The 11008-nt window shown below is 36.5% G+C and overlaps 1 pseudogene; it reads right to left on the bottom strand.

The window, feature by feature from the left end:
- Positions 1-495: 495 nt before the first annotated feature.
- On the bottom strand, positions 496-10497 carry LOC140641695 (large ribosomal subunit protein uL24-like; annotated as a pseudogene).
- Between the last annotated feature and the right edge of the window lie 511 nt (positions 10498-11008).

Genomic DNA, 11008 nt, shown 5'->3' on the forward strand with positions numbered 1-11008 from the left:
CCAAGTATTCTTGGTTATAGGTTTTTCCCTCTCAGCATTTTGAGTATATCATGGGATTGTCTTATGTTTCCGCTGAATACTTAGCTGATATAGCCTTATGGGGTTTCCCTTACACATAGCTAGTTGCTTTTCTTTTGCTCTTTTTAAAATTCTCTCTTTATCTTTAATTTAATGTTAATTATTATGTGTTGTGCTTTGGACATCCTTGGGTTCATCTTGTTTGGAATTGAACTCTGCATCCTAAACCTCGATGTCTGTTTCCTTCCCTACATTATGGAAGTTTGCAGCTATCCTTTTTTCAAATAATTTTCTACTTTCTCTCTTTTCATTCTGGGATCCCTATAGTGTTAATGTCTTTTCACTTAATGTTGTCCAAAAGATCTCTTAAGTAATCCTCATTTTTAAAAATTCTTTTTTTGGGATCCCTGGGTGGCGCAGCGGTTTGGCGCCTGCCTTTGGCCCAGGGCGCGATCCTGGAGACCCGGGATCGAATCCCACGTCGGGCTCCTGGCATGGAGCCTGCTTCTCCCTCTGCCTGTGTCTCTGCCTCTCTCTCTCTCTGATGACTATCATAAATAAAAAAATAAAATAAAATCACAAGCCTAAATCTGTTACTCAATTAAACGTTTGTAAGTTAGACTTGCAAAACCAATCAGCAGAGACACAATTATTTTAAAAAAAAAAATTCTTTTTTTCTTTTTGATGTTATGCTGGGGCTTCCCTTTCCCTGTCTTCCAGATAGCTGACCTGTTCTTCTGTGTCCTGTAATCTACTGTTGATTCCCTCTGTCATATTTCAGTTATTGTGTTCAACTGTGATTATTTATTTATTTAAATTTAATTAGCGACATATAGTACATTAGTTTCAGATGTAGAGTTCAGTAATTCATCAGTTACATATAACACGCAATTATGTTTTCTGTCTCCCTTTGAAGTTCTCCCTGAATTCATCCACCATTTGCTCTACTCTGGTGAGCATCTTCATGAACTTTACTCTGAACTTTTATCAGGTAGATTACTTATCCCCATCATTTCATTTAACTCTTTTTCTGAGGTTTTGTCTTTTCTTTCATTTGTAGCATATTCCTCTATCTACTCATTTTGCTTGGCTTTCTTTGTTTCTATAAATTAGAATATCTACTTCTCCTGAAATTGTAGGAATGTACTGTACAGTATTCCTGTGTGTAGACTGTGTGTAGCTGGCTGGCTGGAACAGTGGCTGGCATGGGTTTGGGGGCCCTGGAGAGCTCTGCACAGGGGGTGCCCTTGAAAGAGAGATGAAGCCAAAGTGTCTGGGCCTGGAATGTTCCAGGATGCCTCCTCTCTATGTCACCTTGGCAGGATGGCTGGAGCTGTAGTGAGCACTGACCAGGAATGTTCCATTGTGTGCTCTGCTGGGGCCCCCTTTTTGGGATGGCTGGGGCTTGTGTGGGTTAAGGGCCCAGGGCCCACTGAGACAGTAGGTCAGCTAGGGTACACAGACCCTGCTCCTGTCCATATATCAAGGTAGAAAGGAGAATGTAAGGCATGGTGCTTGGCAGCTCCTCCAACCTGGAGAGGGCTCCAGTGGCTCTCATACCACTTAGTGGAGTTCTAGGACTGGGTCTTTTATATTCTAGTTGCTCTTTTAAATTCTGTTTTTTTTCCCTTTGCTTCAAGGAAGACAAATCAGCTCATGGTCCCTCAGCACCATCCTTTCCCACTGCAGTTTGCACTTTTATGGCTGCCGTTTTCTATGGTTTTCCTGTCTTTTGCTATGAAGAATCTTTTAATCCTCAGTTTTTCCAAAGGAATTACTCTGTAAATAGCTGTAGATTTGGTGTGTCTGTGGAGGAGGTGAGTTCAGGGTCTTCCTGCATCACCAGCTTGGCCCCTCCCTTGCTGAGATTCTTTTAAAAAATTAAAGTATTTGCAGGCAATTCATAGATACTTAACTTCTTTCAGGTTATTTACTGCAAATTTGTGTTCTTTTGATGGTATCATATTCCCTTGATTTTTTTTTTTAATGTTTTCTGTAGTCTTGTGTTGCTGTCTGCACACTTGAAGGAGCAGTCACCTCTTCTAGGCTTTGTGTACTGCCTTTGGTGGGAAAGACTTTCACACATTGGTGGGTATGAGGGCACTGGCTGAGTTGTTTGTGGCAGCCCCAGCTCCAGGGTCTCCTAGCAGTGGCTCTGGCTCTAAGAGGGCACAGTGGTGTTGAATCCATATTCAGCTTTCTTAGCTCAGTCAGCATCATCAAAGCCCAAAGGTTTCTGTGGGAGTAGTGAGGGTGGCTGGGGTTCCCCTGCTCTCCCTTTCCTCTGCCTAAGGAGGTCTCAGTTTAATGAATCTCTCTTGGCACCAGGATCCGAGGCATGGACACACATTAGACGGAGGCGTGGGAACACGTGGTAATTTTAGGGCCAGGGGGAGGAGGGAGGTGGGCATTGGCTTCACAGCTTGGCTTCTGCTCCAAAGGAGTGCAGTGGCATGAACTCTGGGCAGTTGTGTCAGCTAGGGTAGCATCAGTGAGGTCTGCACTGGTCCCTGGCGGTGAATGGCGAGGGCTGCTCGGGTCCTCCTACTGTCCATTGGCCTGTAGAGGGAGGTTGCTGCCACGTGGATCACACTGAGCACCCAGCTCCTGGGCTAGGAGACCAGGTGATGATGCAGGTAGAAGTTTCCTTGGCTTTCCTGTGTGTATATCCATGGAGTTTGTGCTCCACTGACTGCAGCTTCTTGATTTTATCTGGCACTCTCCCAGATCTATTTTCATTTTGGGTAGTTGTTACAGTATTGTTTTGTGTAAGGATGAGGTTGTGACTGCCTAGTCGGCCGTCTTGCTGTCACTCCTTGTTTAGATCTTTTATGGTTGAAAGACATATGACATATGATTGGATAAATATTCAACATTTTGCTTATCCATTTAGCCAGTGGTGGCTTATAGTTAACAGTGTACAAGTCTGGCATCTTATCCATAAGTATCTTATTCTTTTAGATGCTATTGTAAGTGGATATTTTTCTAAACTTTTTTGTTCACTGCCAGGGTATAGAAAACAACTGATTTTTGTGCTGATCTAATATCTTGTAACTTTGCTGAATTTGTTAATTAGATCAGATAGTCTTGTCTCATGAGTTCTTTAGGCTTTTCTATATATAGGATCATGTCACCTGCAAACAAATAATTATACTTCTTCATTTCCAATTTGGATGTGTTTTATGTCTCTTTCTTGCCTAATTATTCTGGCTGGAACTCCCAGTACAGCGTTCAATAGAAGAGTCAAAAGCTGGCATCCATCCTTTCACCATTGGGTATAATGTTAGCTGTGGGTTTTCTGTAGGTATTCTTTGGACATTACCTTCCGTACTTAGTTACATTATATTTTTCCTATACATGTGTGTATATGTGTATATATATGTTTTATTTACATAAAATAGTGGCATTTAGGAGGGCATGTGATGAGTATTGGGTATTATACTGTATGTTGGCAAACTGAATTAAAAATAGTGATTTCATTAAATTTGTTGCATTAACTGAGATAATCATGTCTTTTTTACTTTAAGAGTTTTTATCTAAAGTCATATATATTATTACTTTATTCCTGCATCCTCTCAATTGTTTCTTCCTTATATTTGCCCTTTTCTTTTCCTACGTGGTGAGATTTGGCTTTTACCTTCAAGGATCTTTTTGTGGTCTTTGTCTGGTTTTAGTCTAGTAGTAACCACCTTGCAAAGGTGAATGCCCACATGAACAGTTATGCCATCAGCCTTCTCTCACATACTTGTTCACCATACATGATGTATTTCTTCCTGTAAACCTGGACTACTTTGCCAATTTGCTGACCTTTGTAGTGTCCTCATACAACCTGTACATCATCCTTTCATATGGGTATGGATCAAATGTTGTACTTCTGTCTCAGCTCTTGGAAAGAGAGGAAGACACAGTCTTTCTGCGAATGTGGGAAGCTGGATTAAAATGCCTGTTATATAGTTCTTGCTCTGGTTGGAAGTCACAAAAGGATTGAATTTCATTTTGGCTACTGGCAATTCAGCAATGGCAGTAAAAGGGAAGAGCCTTGTTTATTTTTTCCTTCATTCTATTAATGTCATTTGTTGTATTGATTAATTTTCATATCTTGAAATATCTTTCTATTCATGTGATAAGTCTCAATTTATCATGATGGATAATCCTTTTAATATGCTCCTAGATTTGGCTAGCAGGGATCTTTATGAGGATTTTTACATCTGTGGGTGGAGGATAGGGAAATCATGTCTATGTTTTCTGTGATATCTTTATCTGGCTTTGATGCCAGGGTAATATTGACATGAATGTTCCCTCTTATTTTTTGGAAGAGTTCAAAGATTGGTGATAAGTCTTTAAATGTTTTGTAGAAATCACTAGTAAAGCCCTTTAGTTCTGAGCTTTTCTTTGTTGGGGGTTTTTGATTACAGATTGCATCCCTTGATATAGATCTGTTGAGATTTTCTATTTCTTTGAGTACATTTTGGTACTCTGTTTCTAGGAAGTTGTTGATTTCATCTAGGTTATACAATTTGTTGGCATAAAACTGTTCATTGTATTCTCCTACAATCCTTTTTCTTTCTGGAAGGTCAGTGGTAATGTCTCCACATTGATTTCTGAATTTATTAATTTGAGTCTTGTCTCTTTTTCTTGGTCCATCTAGCTGAAGGATTGCCAACTCTCTTGATTTTTTGTAACATTTCTTATTGAGCAGATCTATTAGTGATGAACTTCTTTAGTTTTTCTTTATGTGAATGTTTCCCTTCACTTAAAAAATTCTGCTAAAATACACATAACATAAAATTTACCATTTTAGCCATTTAAAAAAGCACAAGTCTGTGGCCTTAAGTACATTCATTTCACTGTGCAACTATTATCACCATCACACCACCCAGTTTTCTTGCAAAACTGAAAATCTATAATTATTAAATAATAATTTGACATTTCCCCCACCCTCAAGCCACAATTCTATATTTTTGTCTCTATATCAAGTACATAGAGTAATTAAATTCATAAAGTGGAATCATATAGTATATGTCCTTTTGCAACTGGCTCACTTTACTTAGCGTAATGCCAAAAGCATAATGCTCCATGTTGTAGCATATGAAATTTCAGATGGATTTTTCTTTTTCTGAAAAAAATTGAAATTTTGAAAGAGACTGCATTTAATCTGTACAGTGTTGAAAGAGATTGCATTTATATGTAGTACTGACATTAAGAACATCAATTTATGAACACAAGATTCCTTACATTTATTAATATCTTTATTAATTTTTTACTAACATTTTCTAGTTTTTGGTGTTGATGTCTTATGCCTCTCCACCCTGGTTAAATTTTTCCTAGATTTTTACTCTTTCACAATTCTGTAATGATACTGTTTTCTAAATTTCCATTTTAAACTTTTCATTCTTACTATATAAAAACACAGTATTTTTTTAGTGTTTTTGTATCCTGCAACTTTGTAAATATGTTAATTGTAGTTTTTGTGAAATCTTGAGGTTTTCTACATATGAGATTTTGTAATTTGTGAATGTTATTTTTCTTTTCAACTTTATGCTTTTGTATTTCTTCTTTAGGTAGGATATTTCAGTACTATGCTAAATAGAAGTAGTGAAAGCAGGTATCTTTCCTTTGTCCTTGATCTACAAGGAAAGCTTTAGGTCTTTCACCATTAAATATAATAGCTGTAGGTTTTTCACATACAGCCTTTATTATGCTAAAAGTCAATAACTTCTATTCCTGATTTTTTTTGAGGCTTCTTTTTTTTTTTTTTTTTTTAAATCAAGAAAGAGCACTGACTTTTGTCAAGTGCTTTTTTGGGCATCCATTAAGGTGATCATGTGGGTTCCTTTTTCCTTCATTTGGTCTTTGTAGTATATATATTGCATTGACAAGTTTTCATGTTGAATCAACCTTATAATCATTGCCCTAATTGGCCATGATATATAATCCTTTTAATGTGCTGTTGAGTTGTTTACTATCTTGTAGACGATTTTTGTATCAGTATTCATAAGGGACGTTTAGTCCATAGTGTTCGGGATCCCTGGGTGGCACAGCAGTTTGGCGCCTGCCTTTGGCCCAGGGCGCGATCCTGGAGACCCAGGATCGAATCCCACGTCGAGCTCCCGGTGCATGGAGCCTGCTTCTCCCTCTGCCTATGTCTCTGCCTCTCTCTCTCTCTGTGTGTTATCATAAGTAAAAAAAAATAAAATAAAATATAGTCCATAGTGTTCTTTTCTTGTAGTGTCTTTGTCTGGCTTTGGAACCAGTACAATAGGGACCCTCTAGAATAAGTGAGGAAGCATCCACTACTCTTCAGTTGTTTGGAAGGATTGGTGAAGAATGACCTTAATTCTGTGAATGATTATTAGAATTCAACATGAGGGAATCTAATCCAGAGAATTTAGTTGTTGCAAGGCTTTTTTGATAATAAATTCAATATTATGACTTTCACATCTTTCTTCAAAGATTTGGCAGAATGCAATTTCTAGAGTTTGTGCCTTTCTTTTAGGTTATCAAATTTATTGATGTACAATTGTGAATAATACTGTTTTAAGCCTTTTATCTCCATAAAATTGGTAGTAATGTTCCCTTTGTCATTTCCAATTTTACTTTTTATTCAAATTTCATTTAGATGTTTGTTTCAGGTATACATATAGTGATTCAGCACTTCTGGAATACAAAAATCCTAATTCAAAGGGATAGATGCACTCCAATTTTACTTAAAAAAATTTTTTAAGACAACAGTTGATCTAGCTAAAGTTTCCTCCTGTTGTTGGTCTTGTAGGCTTATCTGGCTTGTTGAGTTCTCATTGTAATAGATTTAAAGTATACAATATGTTGCTTTGATACATGTATATATTGCGAAAGGATTCCTACAATCAAGTTAAATAACACACCCATCACCTCATATAGCTTTTTGTGTAGGAATACTGAAATTCTACTCTCTTAGCAAATATTTTTTTAAAGATTTTATTTATTCATAGAGACAGAGAGAGAGGCAGAGACACAGGCAGAGGGAGAAGCAGGCTCCATGCAGAGAGCCTGACGTGGGACTCGATCCAGGGTCTCCAGGATCATGCCCTGGGCTGCAGGCGGCGCTAAACCGCTGCACCACCGGGGCTGCCCTCTCTTAGCAAATTTTAATGACACATACAGTATTATCAACTATAGTTACCATGTTATAACTTAAATCTTCAGACTTTATTCATCTTATAGCTTTAAGTTTTACCCTTTTAGAAACCTCTTCCAATTTCCACCACCATCCCATCTCAGGGAACCATTATTCTACCTTTTTTTTTTTTTTTTTAATAGATTCCACATATAAGTGATGCCATGTAGTGTTTGCCTTTCTCATTTGGCTTATTTCATTTAGCATAATGCCCTCCAGGTTCATCCATGTTATTGTAAATGGCAGGAATTACTTCTTTTTAAGATTGAATAATATCTGTGTGTTTGAGAGAGAGAGAGATATACAAAATTTTCTTTATCCTTTCATCTGTGATGGAACAGTTAGGTTCTTTCCATATCTGGACTATTGTGAATAATGCTGTGATGAACATGAGATAATCAAGAGGTAATGATTTTATTTCCTTTGAATATATATACCTAGAAGTGGAACTGTTAGATTGTATCATAGTCTTATTTTTAATTTCTTGGGCATCTCCATACTGTTTTCAGTATTGGCTATACCAATTTACATGCCACCAACAGTGCACAAAGATTTCCTTTTCTCTGTATCCTCACCAGCATTTGTTATTTCTTATATTTTTGATAGTAGACATCCAAACAGGTGATATCTTATTGGGGTTTTGATTTGCATTTCCCAGGTGATTAATCATGTTGAGCACCTTTATTTATCTGTTGACAATTTGTCTTTTCTGGGGGAAAATGTCTTAGTTATTTTACATATTTCAGTTTTAATTGGGTTATTTTTTTCTATTGAGTCGTATGAGTTTTTGTATTTTGCATATTAACCTTTATCTGATATGTGGCTTGCAGTTGTATTCTTCTATTCCATAGGTTGCTTCTTCATTTTGTGTGTAGTTACCTTTACTATGCAGCAGCTTTTTCGTTTGATATAGGACTCCTCCCTATTAGTTTTGCTTTTCTTGCCTTTGTTTTGTTGTCACATCAAAAAGAACATTTTTGAAAACATTGTGAAGGAGCTTACTGTCTACATTTTCTGCTGGGGGTTTTAAGTATTCAGGGCCTATGTTCAACTCTTTTTTTTTTTTTTTCCTATGTTCAACTCTTTAATCTATTTTTAGTTGATTTTTGCCTATGGTGTAAGATAGGGGTCCAAGTATCCTTCTTTTGCATATGTTTATCCAGTTTTCTTAACACCATTTGTTGAAGAAACTATCTTTGTCTCATTGTGCCTTTTTGATTCCTTTTTGAAAGTTAACTGAATATATATGCGTGGATTTATTTCTGGCCTCTCTGTTGCATTAATTTATATATCTGTTTTTATACAAATATCCTACTGCTTTGATTACTATAGCTTTGTAATATGGTTTGAAATCAGGAAGTGTGATGCTTCCACTTTTGTTCTTTCTCAGGGTTGCTTTGGCTATTCAGGGACTTTGTGGTTCCATCCAAGTTTCAGGACTTATTTCTGTGGAAAAGTGCTATTGGAATTTTAATGGGGATTGCATTGAATCTGGAGATCATTTTGAATAGTATAGACATTTTCGCAATACTCTTCCTACCCATGAACACAGAATATCTTTCCATTTATTTGTGTCCTCAGTTTCTTTCATCAGTTTTGTAGTTTGAGTATACAGATCTTTCACATCCTTGGATAAATTTATTCCTAAGTATTTTATTTTTTTCATGCTATTGGAGATAATATTTTAAGTTCTCTTTTCATAACTATGCTGTTGGTGTATGGAATGCAGCTGGTTTTTTGTATATGGACTTTGCATTCTGTAAATCTACTGAATTTATTAATTTAAATGTTTTTTTTGTGGAATCTTAATGGTTTTCTATATGACATCATGTCATCTGCAAGTACAATTTAATCTTCCTTTTCAATTTAGTTCCCTTTTAATTCTTTCTCTTAATTTCTTTTGCTAGGACTTCCAGAATTATGTTGAATTAATGTGGCTACAGTGGGCCTATACTAGGATCATTGATTTGGGGCTTAGTTCTTCTTTTTCATGTTCTTTTAGGTGTAAAGTTAGGTTGTTCATTTGAGATATTTTAATGTAGGCATTTATTGCTGTAAACTTCCCTCTTGGAACTGTTTTTGCCACGTTTCACAAATTTTTGTATGTTGTATTTTCATTTTAATTTGTTTCAAGATATTTTTTAATTTTCCCCTTGATTTCTTCTTTTGACCCATTTGTTGTTCAGGAGCATGTTTAATCTCCACATATTTGTGCATTTTGTGGTTTTCCTTCTGTTGATTTCTAGTGTCCTATCATTATGATTGGAAAAGATACTTGGAATAATTTAAGTTTTTAAAAATTTGTTAAGACTTGTGGCCTAATATATGATCTATTCTGGAGATGTTCCATGTATGTTTGAGAAGAATGTGTATTCTGCTGTTGGATGGAATGTTCTGTATATATGTTAGGTCCATCTGGTCTGCTATATAGTTTAAGTCAAATGTTTTCTTACTGATTTTCTTTCTGAAGTATGTATCCATTGTTGAAAGTGGAGAATTAAAGTTCCCTACTGTTATTGTATTGCTGTTTCTCCCTTCAAATCTGTTAATATTTGCTTTATATATTTAGGTGCTCCTGTGTTGGGTGCATAAATATTTATATTTGTTATGTCCTCGTGATGAATTTACCTCTTCATCATTATATAATCACCTTCTTTGTTTCTATAGGCCCACTGTAGCCACATTAATTCAACATAATTAGTCTGTTTTGTCTGATACAAATACAGCTATCCTTGCTTTCTTTTGGTTTCCATTTGCATGGAATATCTTCTATCCAACTTTAGTCTGTATGTGTCATTGAAGCTCGTGAGTCTTTTTGGTAGCATATAGTTGGGTCTCTCTCTCTCTTTTAATCCATTTAGCTACTCTGTCTTTTGATTGGAGTTTTTAATCTACTTACACATAGAGTAATTATTAATAGGTAAGACTCAGATTGGCATTGTATTAATTGTTTTCTGGTTGTTTAGGAAATCCCTTGTTCATTTCTTCCTGTTTTCCTTTGTGAGTTCATGATTTTCCATAGTGGTATTCTTTGATTCTATTCTCTCTCATTTGTGTATCTACTATAGAGTTTTGTTTTGAAAGTACCATGAGATTTAGATAAAACATCTTAAAACTGATGATTTTGAGATAATTTCAAATACAAAGCTCTACATTTTAATACTCTTTTCATTTTGTTTGCATCTTTTAGTATTGTGTATCCCTTAAAAAGGTATTGTAGTTATTGTTGTTTTTTAGTCTTTGTACTAAAGTGATAATGGATTTACCCATCACCTTTACAATATTATTCTGAATTACACATTTATCACTTTAATACTTTCATGGTTGTTTTATTTTAGAATGGCAAATTCCCGTCTCCCTTTAACAACTCTTGTATGGGGATCCCTGGGTGGCGCAGCGGTTTAGCGCCTGCCTTTGGCCCAGGGCGCGATCCTGGAGACCCGGGATCGAATCCCACGTCGGGCTCCCGGTGCATGGAGCCTGCTTCTCCCTCTGCCTGTGTCTCTGCCTCTCTCTCTGTGACTATCATAAATAAATAAATAAAAATTAAAAAAAAAAAACTCTTGTATGAAGTTATTCAGCTTTTTTTTTTTTTAAGATTTTATTTATTTATTTATTCATGAGAGACAGAGAGAAAGAGAAAGAGAGAGAGAGAGGCACGCGCAGACACAGGCAGAGGGAGAAGCAGGCTCCACATAGGGAGCCTGACGTGGGACTCCATCCCGGGTCTCCAGGATCAGGCCCTGGGCTGAAGGCAGTGCTAAACCGCTGAGCCACCCGGGTCTTCAGCTTTTCTCTTTGAAACTCTGTCTCAAAGTTCTGAGAATTTTGCTG

Source organism: Canis lupus, chromosome 1 (assembly GCF_048164855.1).
Source record: "Canis lupus baileyi chromosome 1, mCanLup2.hap1, whole genome shotgun sequence".
Classification (NCBI taxonomy): domain Eukaryota; kingdom Metazoa; phylum Chordata; class Mammalia; order Carnivora; family Canidae; genus Canis; species Canis lupus.